Genomic DNA, 13,314 nt, shown 5'->3' with positions numbered 1-13,314 from the left:
TCACCAACTTGAATCAGCTCCCTCCAACCAAAAGTGGGCAATTTGAGTACCAAAGTATATTGGAACGGGTTAACCCACATCAAGTACACGTGTTAAAATAGGCTATAAGGATATATTGTACAACACAGGGAATAGAGTCAATATTTTATAATAACTATGAGTGTAACCTTTAAAAGTTGTGAATCAGGAGTTCCTGTCATGGCTCAGTGGTTAACAAACCTGACTAGCATCCGTGAGGACAAAGGTTCGATCCCTGGCCTTGCTCAGTGGGTTAAGGATGTGGCATTGCCATGAGCTGTGGTGTAGGTTGCAGAGGTGGCTTGGATCTGACATGGCTATGGCTCTGGCATAGACTGGCAGCTACAGCTCTGACTGGACCCCTAGCCCGGGAATCTCCATATGCCGCAGGTGTGGCCCTAGAAAAGACAAAAAGACAAAAATAAAAATAAATAAAAAATTTAAAAGTTGTGAATCAGCTGTACTGGGAACTATATCTAGTCACTTATGATGGAGGATAATGGGAGAAAAAGAATGTGTATATATGTATGTGTGACAGGATCACTTTGCTGTATGGTAGAAAACTGATAGAACACTGTAAACCAACTATAATGGAAGAAATAAAAATCATTACAAAATAAATAAATAAGGAGTTCCCGTCGTAGTTCAGTGGTTAACGAATCCGACTAGGAACCATGAGGTGGCGGGTTCGGTCCCTGGCCTTGTTCAGTGGCTTAAGGATCTGGCGTTGCCGTGAGCTGTGGTATAGGTCACAGATGCAGCTCAGATCCTGCATTGCTGTGGCTCTGGCTTAGGCCGGTGGCTTCAGCTCCACCTTGACCCCTAGCCTGGGAACCTCCATATGTTGCGGGAGTGGCCCAAGAAATGGCAAAAAAGACAAAAAAAACCCACAAAATAAATAAATAAAAGTTGTGAATCACTATATTGTGCACCTGAGCCTACATGATATTGTACATGGACTATACTTCAATTTTAGAAAGTATATGTATGACCCAAATTGATGCATAATGATACTGAGCAAAGAAACAAAGAAACAAGTGAAACATCCTTGTTACCGTAGGAGAAAAACAACTCATTATTTTGAACACTGGAAATAACAGGGAAGATTGGCACATTTAACCTTCCTTTTCCCAAAAAAATTACATCCTAGGGAAACCAACTAACTGATGAGAGGAAGGTTTTCTTCAGAGAGACATTGCAGCTAATTAGTGAAGTAAAGGGTGGAGCAAGAATATCGCCATTGACACCCCCAGTGACGAATGGATGTAAGCAATGACTGTTCATACTGGTTAGCATCACAGCAAAAAGATAATCTCAGAAAAAAAAAAAAAAAGTGTATTTCCTGTCATGAGAACACAGTATTACTGAAAATGTTTTCTTGCCCCACTTCCATGCCCCAAAATTGAGCATCATCAGATTAAAACTCTAAATCTAACTGCAATTTTCGAGCAAACACAGAAGACAGGGAAACATGTTAGACTCATGCCAGGAATGCAAAAAGTAAAATGCAGACTGGGGGAGCAGTTCTCACCGTGGCACAGTGGAAAGGACTCTGACTAGGAACCATGAGGTTGCGGGGTTCAATCCCTGGCCTCGCTCAGCAGGTTAAGGATCTGGTTCCTGTTCACTATAGTGTGGGTCACAGACTTGGCTTAGATCCTGTGCTGCTGTGGCTGTGGCGCAGGCGGCAGCTGTAGCTCCAATTCGACCCCTAGCCTGGGAACCCCCATATGCCATATGGGTGTGGCCCTGAAAAAGCAAAAAACAAAAAAACAAAAAAAAAAAAACGCAGACTAGAGGAATATCTACAGGACAAACAACTCAAGGTCCTTAAGAAAGTAACTGCAAGTGGAAAAAAGAGAGAGGGCTGGGAAACCTACAGATTAAGAGAGATTTAAGAGACATATCAACCAATCACAATGAATGGGTCTTAAGTCGATACCAACAAATTGTAAAAAATAATAAGACAGTTAGAAAAATGAATTGAAAGTAAGCAGTAGCTATAGACAGAATGTTTGTGTCCCTCCTTACCCCCCAAATTCACATATTAAAATCTTTTTTTTTTTTTTTTTTTGCTTTTTAGGGCCACACTCTCAGCAATACGGAGGTTCCCAGGCTAGGGGTCTAATTGGAGCTACAGCTGCTGGCCTATACCATGGCCACAGCCACACAGGATCCAAGCTGCATCTGTGACCTACACCACAGCTCATGGCAACGCCAGATCCTTAACCTGCTAAGTGAGGCCAGGGATTGACCCTGCAACCTCATGGTTCCTAGTAAGATTCGTTTCTGCTTTGCCACAAAGGGAACTCCACAGGTCGAAATCTTAATCCCCAATGTGACTGTATGAAAACATAGGACCTTTGGGAGGTAATTAGGTCATGAGGGTGGCGCCCTCAGAAATGCAATTAGTGCCCTGGTAAAACAGACCCTGGAGAGCTCCTTCACCCCCTCCCCATGTGAGGACACAAAAAGATGATGGTTGTCTATGTACAAGGAAGCAGTTCCTCACCAAACACTGAATCTGCCACTGCCCTGACTCAGGACTTCCCAGCCTCCAGAATTTTGAACTGTGAGGAGTAAATTTCTGTTGTTCATAAGCCACCCAGTCTATGGTATTTTTGTTATAACAGCCAGAACTAAACAGTAGTCATTACATTTTTCAGTACATAGTGGTTTTGTGATTTTTTTTTTAAACACTGAATTCTTAGAGTTAGAAGAAATAGGCTGAAACATCTGAAGATGAAACAGAAAATAAGTGCCTAAAAGAAATGAGACACTTCAGTGCCTCTGGAGGTGAAATAGCACAGTGAAAAGAGGACAAGAGTAACGGCAGTGGCTCTGAGTTCCGGGCTGCAGGCCCTGGTCAAGCCACTGGAGTTGCCTGTACCCCCGCCCTCTCCCTACTGCAAGGTGGGGTAAAAACACCACTGAGTCCCTCACCTCCTCAGGACACTGCCAATCACTCAGGATAAGGATGCCCTGAGGGAACCGCACAGGTTCTTCCTCATCTGCTTCATCACCTTCTAATTAAACCTGCTTCTCCCAAAGGACACATGCACAAACGAAATGCAAGTTCTAATTCAATTTTATGTTTCTCTCACAACACTGTAAATATATTCCAGACACATAATGGGCTAACTACTTTTTCTGGGCTAACCTAGAAACCTAAATGCCACATATAACATTGTTTCTATATGAAAACCCTTTCCCAATACCAGTTAGAGGCTTTACAAAGTATTTTTGTCCTATAATCTGCGAGGGTTACCTTTTACATGAATCCAAAGCATTTCCAGATTCTTTTTTGAGATTCGAACTTCTCGCCTCTGCCTTTGGCTCCACCTCCTTCTCCCTTCTTGAAAATCTCAACCAACACAGAGGAGAGGAGAATGTGCCTGCAACCTCCCTGCCCCTACCCCAGGGTGAGGGTAATGGACCACACTCCCCTCCCCTCATAAGCTCCTCCCAACGGGATGAAAGTGAAGGCTCCACGATTTCAGAGTCAGCCAGTCCTGGTGTCTCACGGTCCTAGTGGGCCAGATCACGGCAAGGAAAAGGGGCTGGGCTTTCACGAAGGAGCAAGCTCGCCAGGGTTCCGCATGTGGCTGAGCACATGGGCAGAGGGGCCGACCACAGGGACAGGAGAGCCTGTGGCGGTCCCGTGTGTGTGAGGAGTCCTGGAATGGCTTTGCAGACCGAGCCTTACAGATTTGGAAGGAAGATGTCAGGAAGCCTCAGGCAACCGTGTCTGCCTCAGCCTCTGGTCCAGAGCAAGCCGCCACTGCCCAGGGCACAGACAAAGGCAATCTTAACCCGACTTGCCCAGCCACTGACAAAGCTGATCTGTTGCTCTGCTCTCTCTTTATCTGGCCATCACTGTCTTGGGTATCACTCTCTCCAGGGAATTCTGGAAAGGAGACGTTGTAGCCAGAGTTTGTATTAGATTGTGGGGGGTGAAGTTTCCATCGTGGCGCAGCGGAAATGAATCCGACCAGGAACCATGAGGTTGCGGGTTTGATCCTTGTCCTCGCTCAGCGGGTTAAGGATGCGGTGTTGCCGTGAGATGTGGTGTACGTTGCAGATGTGGCTTGGATCCCGAGTTGCTGTGTCTGTGGCATCGGCCGGCAGCTACAGCTCCGATAGGACCCCTAGCCTGGGAACCTCCATATGCTTCGGGTGCAGCCCTAAATGGACAAAAGACAAAAAACAAAAAAACAAAAAAAAAAAAAACAGATCATGGGGGGAAAGAGGAACTTTTTAGCTCCAGCTACTGCTCAGTTCAAAACACTACTAAGGCTTCAGAAGCATCACCCAGTGGAGCACCTTATGCATCCCACACAGGCACCCAGCTTCCAGGCCAAGACAAACCGTGTCCCATATTTGTCTGAAAATCTGTCTCATTATGACCCAAAGACCACCTGTGGGTGAGGCTTGGGCTGCTGGGTCATTACCGACCTTCATAACAGGGTACCTTCCTCTCCATTTGCCCACTGCTTTGAAGCTTCCTCAGCAGGAACTCTGAAGTGGACAAAAGCCCCATCTACCCTGAAGTCATCACCTTCCAGGCCCAGAGCTTTAATGTTATTTGTGGTTCTGACGTCAGAAAATGGCACCTTTCCTTTTATTGTTGACTTGTGTGACAGGTTACTAAAAAGTCTTTCTGTACAAATTTCCAAAATTCGAGGTCCTCCCTCCTTTTTGTGACTCACACAGGCAACTGGATCCCTGTAGCTAATGATTATAGCTTCCTCTCCAGGAAAAAAAAAAATGGGTCTTAGATTTACAGGGTATCATTTTTCCAACAATAAGTACATCTGACAGCACCTGAAATGCCGTAATACAAAAACTAACAGAGCTTATGCAAAATGGCTTTAAGTTCAATTATAGACTAAGGCTTTGGGTTACAAGTTTACACCAAAGAAGATGTTAACACCTCAAGATAACACCAAGGCCCTGAGGTTGAAAGGCAGAAGAAACCTTATGTGGGTCTGCAAGTCACAGAACCCCCTTCGACTGGCAAGATTCTACTTTGATGCAGATCAACCCCAGGGGTTTCCAAAGCTTCAGGGTAACATATCTACATATAAATCAGTTAGTCACCTGCATTGGCCAAATTAATCCACTTGAAAGTGGGATACAGTTTTTAAAACATTTATTAATTTAAAAATAGGTGTTTCAAAAATATCTACATCTAAATAACCAAAATTTCACTTTGACTACCGAAACAGAAATCACAGAAACACAGATTATTAGCAGCTAATATCTGTACAATATTTACAACGTGCCACATACTGTGTTCAGTGACCATAAGGGCAACATGTTCTGCCAAAGTGTCTCCAATTTTGTAAGCATTTTACATTCTCCACTCAGCTCAAAGCAACACTCCAGTTTGCGCTAATAGAAGGAATGACTGTGGGAGTTCCTGTCGTGGCTCAGTGGTGTGCAAACTGGACTAGCATCCATGAGGACGCAGGTTCAATCCCTGGCCTCGCTCAGTGGATTAAGGATCCAGCATTGCCATAAGCTGTGGTGTAGGTCACCAATGCGGCTCGGATCCTGAGTTGTTGTGGCCGTGGCAAAGGCCAGTGGCTTCAGCTCCAATTGGACCCGTAGCCTGGGAACCTCCAAATGCCATGGATGCAGCCCTAAAAAGACAAAAAAAAAAAAAGAAGAAGAAGAAATAGAAGGGGTGACTATGGATCTGTAACAGGAAAAACTCACTCACAAAGCCTCCTGATTGCTCTGCCTGCCCACGTTCATCACCACTCTGATGAACATGGGCAGCAATTGCAGTACCAGCCATAGAGCTGGGCCCTCAGGCCTGTGAGGAGGCAACAAGCTCAGTGCTTAAGAACTTTGGAGTTGGAGTTAGACAATCTTGTATTTAAATTCCAGCCCCCACCTCGAGCAACACACTGTATCTCTTGCAGTCCAGACTTCCTTCTTTGTAAAAGGAGAATGATAATTTATAGCTCATAGGGTTTTGTGTACATTGGGTGAAACAATATAAAGTGCTCCGCAGATAGCAAGACTTAAATAATAGCTAATGTTACTAGATCTTCTCTACATATTTTGTTGCAAAATGTACAAACCACACAAGAAAATTGGAATTGCCTTGGAAACAAGAGACAACCACCACCGGCTTGCTTTCATTCATGGATTATGCAAAGCAAAAGAATTTCCCGATTTTATTAGGATGATTATGAAACCATTCACAAGCTTCTAAACTCTTTTTCTGTGAATTTTCCCCGAGGAGGCAGAAAGGAGGACCTGAAAAAATGTGGTGGTCAAGAGTAGGCATTGAAATCCTGCATGAAAAAACTGGCTGTCAGCTGGCAATGGGATAAAAGGAAAAATGCAGAAGAAGCAATCAGCGACCAAATCTAAACTAATCTACACTGCAACTTATTAAAAAGTGGTGTTTTTCATTAAAACATAATTAACTATCTAGGCTTCCACTGTAAGATAACAGTAATACCTCTTTTTTTTTTTTTTTTTTTTTTTTTTGTCTTTTTGCTATTTCTTTGGGCCGCTCCCGCGGCACATGGAGGTTCCCAGGCTAGGGGTCGAATCAGAGCTGTAGCCACCAGCCTACGCCAGAGCCACAGCAACTCAGGGATCCGAGCCGCGTCTGCAACCACAGCTCACGGCAACGCCGGATCGTTACTCCACTGAGCAAGGGCAGGGACTGAACCCGCAACCTCATGGTTCCCAGTCGGATTCGTTAACCACTGCGCCACGATGGGAACTCCTAATACCTCTTTTTAAAAATGAACTCCTGGGAGTTCCCGTCATGGCTCCGCAGTTAACGAACCTGACTAGTATCCGCAAGGACGCAGGTTCGATCCCAGGCCTCGCTCAGTGGGTTCAGGATCCAGCATTGCCATGAACAGTTGTGTAGGTCGCAGAGGCGGCTCGGATCCCGCATTGCTGTGGCTGTGGTGTAGCCCGCAGTTATAGCTTCGATTCGACCCCTAGCCTGGGAACCTTCATATGCCATGGGAGCGGCCCTAAAAAAGGACAAAAGACAGAAATAAATAAATAAATAAATAAATACGAACTTCTGAACCTATTTGACTATTTTTCAGTGTTTTAAGTATACACTTTCTTGAATGAAAATATCAGGTGATAAACACATAGTAAAACTCACTCATTAACACTCTGAGGTGGTGGAAAGAAAGGCTAGAGAGCCAGAATATAACAAATTGATGAACCTGGACACCTACTTAGGGAAATTCTTACTTAGAAAGTGTGCTTTCTCCCCCACCCCCTACCTCTGGGCTTGGAGATCATGGGAAGAAGGGACAGTGGGCCAGGAACAGAGGAAATGATACAAACACATGTGTTATGGACGGAAGGCACTCTCCCTCCCCCAATTCCTATGTTCCAGCCCTAACCCAGCTGGTATTTGGAGGTGGGACCTTGGGAGGTAACCAAGTTTGGATGAGGTCATGAGGGTGGGGGCCCCCCTAATGAGATTAGTATCCTTCTAAGAGAAAGACCAGAGCTTGCTTGCTTGCTCTCTGCCATATGAGGACACAGCAAGAAGATGGCTCACAAAGCACCTTGATTTTGGACTTCCCAGCCTCCAGAACAGGGAGAAAGAAACTGGTGTTGAAACCACCCTGTTTATTTTGTTACAGCTGCTCAAGCTAAGAAAATGTCTAAGCAGAGTCAGGGTGGAGGCTGAACTGAAGAGGAGGAGTTGTTTTCAGCAGTATCTTAGAGGTCGCCAAATAAGATAAGTGGACATACTTCAATATCATTAGTCATTAAACCCCACATAAACAATACATTAAGTGGCCATTTAAAAATATCATTATTTGAGACAAAATTACCCAACTCAGTTTGAGCTTCCTAGGGTATCTCTAATGACGCCAAACATCTTTTAAGCACTGGTTACAGAGAGCTTTCTGGGGTATGGTCAGGATATCCCCCTGTTCGGGCAAACATGGATCAATGGGCTCCCTTGCCCTCTAGTTTCCAAATGTGTCTGGACAAAGATGGTACCAGCTGGCGATCAGTGAAAGGGAAGAGAGCAGCATGGGGATATTTGCTACTCCCAGGGCTCCCCGTCAGGCCAAAGGCCTCCAATCACTGCATTCTTCCTTAAGACAGCTTCTGGGGGCTTCCCTGTCCTACGGGCTTGGTTTCTTAGGTTCCCATAACCCCTGCCTCCTGTGGCCTCTTCTAGGGGGTAACAGTGCCCTCTGTTTCCAGTCTTAGGGGGCTTCATCACCATTTGCTGATTTCCTTTCATCCCGCCAACACATTTGAAATAGTCCCTGCATTAGATTAGTTTCCATTAAACCCCTGTGGATATGCAATCTGTCTCCTGTCCAGACACCATCTGATCAGGTGCGAGGAAGGCCGGGTTGGTCTTGCGTCACCTGGGTGCAGGGTTTACTCTGATTGGTCCTCCAGCATCTCCTATGGGCCCTGAAATATCGACACTCAGCAGAGAACTCTAAACAGAATAGAAAAGTAAGAGTTCCCATTGTGGCTCAGCAAGTTAGGAACCTGACATAGTGAGGATGCGGATTCGATCCCTGGCCTCACTTGTGGGCTAAGTAAGAATCTGGCATTGCCGCAAGCTGCAGCATAGGTCACCGATCTCAGATGCAGCTTGGATCTGGTGGCACCATGGCTGTGGCACAGGCCAGCAGCTGCAGCTCCCATTCCACCCGTAGCCCAGGGACTTCCATATTGCCTCAGGTGCAGCCCGAAAAAGAAAAGAAAGGAAAGAGCTGCTTCTTCTTCTTCTTCTTCTTTTTTTTTTTTAGGGCCACACCTGGCCATGGAAGTTCCCAGGCTAGAGGTCAAATCAGAGCTATAGCCACTGGCCTATACCACAGCCACAGCAATGCCAGATCTCAGGCATGTCTGTGACCTACACCACAACTCATGGCAATACCAGAATGCCAGATCCTTAACCCACTAAGCAAGGCCAGGAATCCTAGTCAGGTTTATTACCGCTGAGCCAAATGGGAAGTCCCAAGAGAGCTTTTTTCCCTAGCCAAATGTCTCAGTATAGTTCAACAACTGTCACCTTTCTGAGCCCCAGTATTCTAGATTTTACTTGCCCACTTGGCCCTGAAGTACTCACCTGCCCCTCTCAACCCTGTTGGTTTCCCAGACTCTGGACTCTGTGTCTCCACCTGATGCCACAGGGCTTGCTCCCTCCTACTCTGATTCCTGGCCTTCACCCACCACATCCTGGTACCACAGGAACTGCCCTGCCCTCCCCAGCCTGTCCAGTCCAGTCGCAGCCTAAGTCCTGCCTCGTGTCTACCAGGGTGGGACTCGGTAGCAAAGCATTACCTCTGAGAAATAGCGGCTTGCTCTGGTACTTTCTGATTTGAGAACTGATTTAACAAAGTCTGAGTGGAGAATTATCTGATGTTTCTTAAAAACGATAGTGTGAGTACTGAAGATAGCAGTGAAAATTAGGAAATCTTGCTCACTGCTACAATTCATGTGTTGGAAGAAAGGGGGGAGGCTATATTTTCACAAAATGAACTATGGCAGAAAGTAAACTAGGGTTTTTCTAAATCGACCTGCAAGATTCCTTGGATTTACAAAAGTTATGCTCTATTTTTTACATTTTTTAAAAAATGGTGAAAAGGAAGAGCAAGAACTCCAAGAGCCAAGAACTGAAGGAGCCTGTATAATGTCATGTCTGCCCCTGTTTTAAGATCCACCCTTGCCTTGCAATTTCCCAGCACGCGGGACACAGCCCCAGCAGGGCAGAGGCATGTGAGGGACTGTGACGACAAAGCAAATCCCACTGGATCCTGAAGGGAAGTCAAACCTCAAGAAACCAAAGTGGGCCACATAGTTCGGCCCTCTCTCCACTTATTCCAGCCAACCTTGGAGGCGCAGACCCTGACTTTATGGATAGAGATGACAAGTGGCCCCATTACAAAAGGAAACAAAGATGAAGGCAGGGCTGTGATTAGTACTCCAAACATATGCAATGTGGTATCTGTCATATATTCTGCTGGAGGTGGCCCCACCTAACTCATCTGACCCACAGACAGTCAATTTCATTCATCCAACAACAGAGGTTCTCAAGGTGTGATCCCTGAGATCAGCAAAACTAGCATCTCCTAGAAGCCTGTAAAAAATCCAACTTCCTGGGCCCCACCTGAGACCTACTAAATCAGAAACTCTGAGAGCAGGACCCAAATATTTGTATTTTAACAAGCCTTCCAAGGGATTCTGATATATACTGTCGTTTGAGAATACTGACTTAGAGAACAAAAATGATTTGTTTTCAAAACAGCTCTACCCCTCCCCCAAATAAAAATCTCACTCACCATTTACCATAAGGTCAGAAAAATATCTATTTTTCCTTTATACACGGTCAGCTTGGGATTCTCCTCGCTGATCTGGAAAGCCATGGAACAGATTATACAGAAATAATGAATGACTGGCTTAGGCACCCCTTTTTGCAATAGATTCATCAATCTTTTGCAATAGAGTCCTCTTAGGTTCTGCTTACTGAACTTCATGGCTATTGCCTGAATCCCTAGTACAACAGAGTCTGGCACAAACACTGAATGAATAAATGAGCACAATGAATGGAGGAGAAACAGGGAACGGGTGAGGCTGCCATTTAGAAACTAATAACCTCCTGTGTCTGATCCACAAACTTGTTCACCGACATAGAGATGGCTGCAAGTTGACTAAAGAAGTGTCAACAAACACTCTTGTCTACAGTGGGCTGCCTAGTCCCAGATGCCTCCCCAACCACAACAGCTGGGATGAGAAAAGATGACTTTTCAGAATCCCCAGATCTTCCCAGGGAGAGGTTCAGCCATCTCCTCTGAGTATTTCTGAACAAGAATTACACAACTGGCACAATATCAGGAGTGAGCATTCCGCAGGATTCTCCTGTTGGAGTACGGACTATTTTTAAAAAGGCAAACAAGAGGGAGACAAATTGCTAGGAAGCTGCGTTTTTACAGCAATTGGAAGATGAATCTAACTTCTTCCCAGAAATGGAAACCCATATGATAGCCCTGTTTTGCACATGAATTATTAATGTTTATCATTTTTTGGTAAATTAGGTATTCAGGAAAGTTCCTGTCGACATCATGTTTGACATCATAATGCCGCATCATTCTAAAAGCCTAATGAGATGAATGCTTGCTAGGAAAGAGAGCGCTGAAGCACACAGTTCTGCACTCTGGGGAATACCAGAGACCAAGGAGATAATGAAGATATGGTTTATAATTGATGTACAAAGAGGAAATTTAAAAAAAAAACTATTACAAACCCACCACCACTGTAAACAGGACCAAATGGCAAAGACTTTTACTTTTCCACCCGAGCATTCTGGAGAAGGGAGATGTGTTTGTGTGGCGGTGGTGGAGGGGTAAGACATGACTCTCTCCTCTTTTTTTTTTTGTCTTTTTGCCTTTTCTTGAGCCACTCTCACGGCATATGGAGGTTCCCAGGCTAGGGGTCCAATCGGAGCTGTAGCCTCCAGCCTACGCCAGAGCCACAGCAATGTGGGATCCTCGCTGTGTCTGCGACCCACACCACACGGCAACGCCGGATCCTTAACCCACTGAGCAAGGCCAGGGATCGAACCCTCAGCCTCATGGTTCCTAGTCGGATTCATTAACCACTGAGCCACGACAGGAACTCCATGACTCGCTACTCTTAAAGGTCCTCTCAAACTCTGAAGGCAGAAGAATTTTTCGAACAAGACATGAAAGAAATGTCTTTATACAATTACCTGATCCACAAAAGAGCGTGGAACATGTGAAAAATGAAAAAGATATGGTAACACAGAGTCGGAAGTTAGAAAAGGATACTCTTAAATAAATTCTGGGATCATTATTCTGGATGATTTGTATAAATAATAATTTGGGTCTTTAATTTCAAATCTATACTTTCTGACCTCTATGCATGCAAATGAGTGTGGAAGAGACTGAACGAGAAGTTTTAATCCAACATTCCCAGCAGTGGGTTGGAACGAATTCAGCTCTTATGTGGAAATCTGGTTGATAAAGCAAATTAAGTTAAATTCCTATCCAGGTCAACCCTTTTAAAACCTCAGCCAAGTAGCAATGACACTTCTACAAGTTTGCACTAGCTGCTAATAATTGGGACTCATTTTTCCCTCCAGTTTTTACTTCATTTGGTCTCTAGGTAGCCCCTTGAGGGAAGTACTAAAACAAAGAGAATAAGTTCATTCACTATTCTTTCTTTCACTGAACAAACATAGAGTAGCTAGAGCTCTCAGATACCAAATTGGGATTCTTGCTACTCTGAAAGGCAAAAATACAAAATTTCTCTGCAGCAACCAAGAAGAGGACCACAGAGTTCATGAATTGTCACCATTTTGAACTAGTGCTTCCTGTCTTCAACTGTTTCTTTGCAACAAGAAGGCAAAAAGATAGTATTTATTGATAGCATTCCAATTTAATTATTTCACCAAATACACCATTTTGATTGCCTAAATATGCTCCTAATGGGAACTTCATGTGAACCATGTGTGTGTGTGGAGAGGGGGGGGAACTTGACAAAAGAAAAACAGAGTTTTCATCGCATGCATTTATAGCAAATGTTCAATCAGCAGGTTGTACTGTCATGAATCCCAGTCTCTAGGTTTTGGACATTATATCATTACACACTTAATATTCCAAAGCTAGAAGAGAAAGTATATCCCTGGCACATAGTAGGTGCTCAATAAATGGTATTTTATTATATGGATGATTATATTACATTAGATTACTATACCAAAGAAACTCTACAACAATAAATAAATATCAGTTATGCTTCATGTTACAAAATCAGATCCTGTTAAGGTAAGCTCACTAAAAAATAAATTAATTAAAATTTACGACAAAGCAAGCTCACTAAAAAAGGCTTTTGGTCTTCCAGACTAAGCCAGCACATGTCATCCTTGTTTTCATTCCTCCACTTTATTCAATGAAGACCAGGAGCCACCTCACACGAGGCCAACTGTTGAGTCACTTTCTAAGTACTAAATATACAGCTGTACCTTTACAAAAGAATTGATGGAGCAGTTTCTGACCATGTAAAAGCTGGTGATTCTATCTAACAGTTATGGTCATAGAGACATTTTTCTTTTCCTCTGTCCTGTGGGATGTGCCACTGTCTTTCTGTTTGCTAGAAGGATCAAAGGCCCAGTGGCCAGATTTACACAAAGAAAAACCTCTTGGACTTCAAAGTCTTTTTGCCAACACAGAGGAAGACACTATTAAAACAATCATCTTTCTTCTGGCATGAAGAAATAGGTAGTAACTGCTTTAACCACTT

The 13,314-nt window shown here is 44.2% G+C and overlaps 1 protein-coding gene across 24 annotated transcripts in view; it reads right to left on the bottom strand.

Annotated features, from left to right (window-relative positions):
• Positions 1-13,314, bottom strand: part of PDE8B (phosphodiesterase 8B) — a 329,914-nt gene that overhangs the window by 235,919 nt on the left and 80,681 nt on the right. The window lies entirely within an intron of this gene.

The sequence above is a fragment of the Sus scrofa genome, chromosome 2, assembly GCF_054392235.1.
Source record: "Sus scrofa isolate SSC_HxYL_T2T_F1_AM1 chromosome 2, Sscrofa_HxYL_maternal_Yorkshire_Landrace_v2.0, whole genome shotgun sequence".
Taxonomy (NCBI): domain Eukaryota; kingdom Metazoa; phylum Chordata; class Mammalia; order Artiodactyla; family Suidae; genus Sus; species Sus scrofa.
This window is presented reverse-complemented; position numbering and strand designations above follow the sequence as displayed.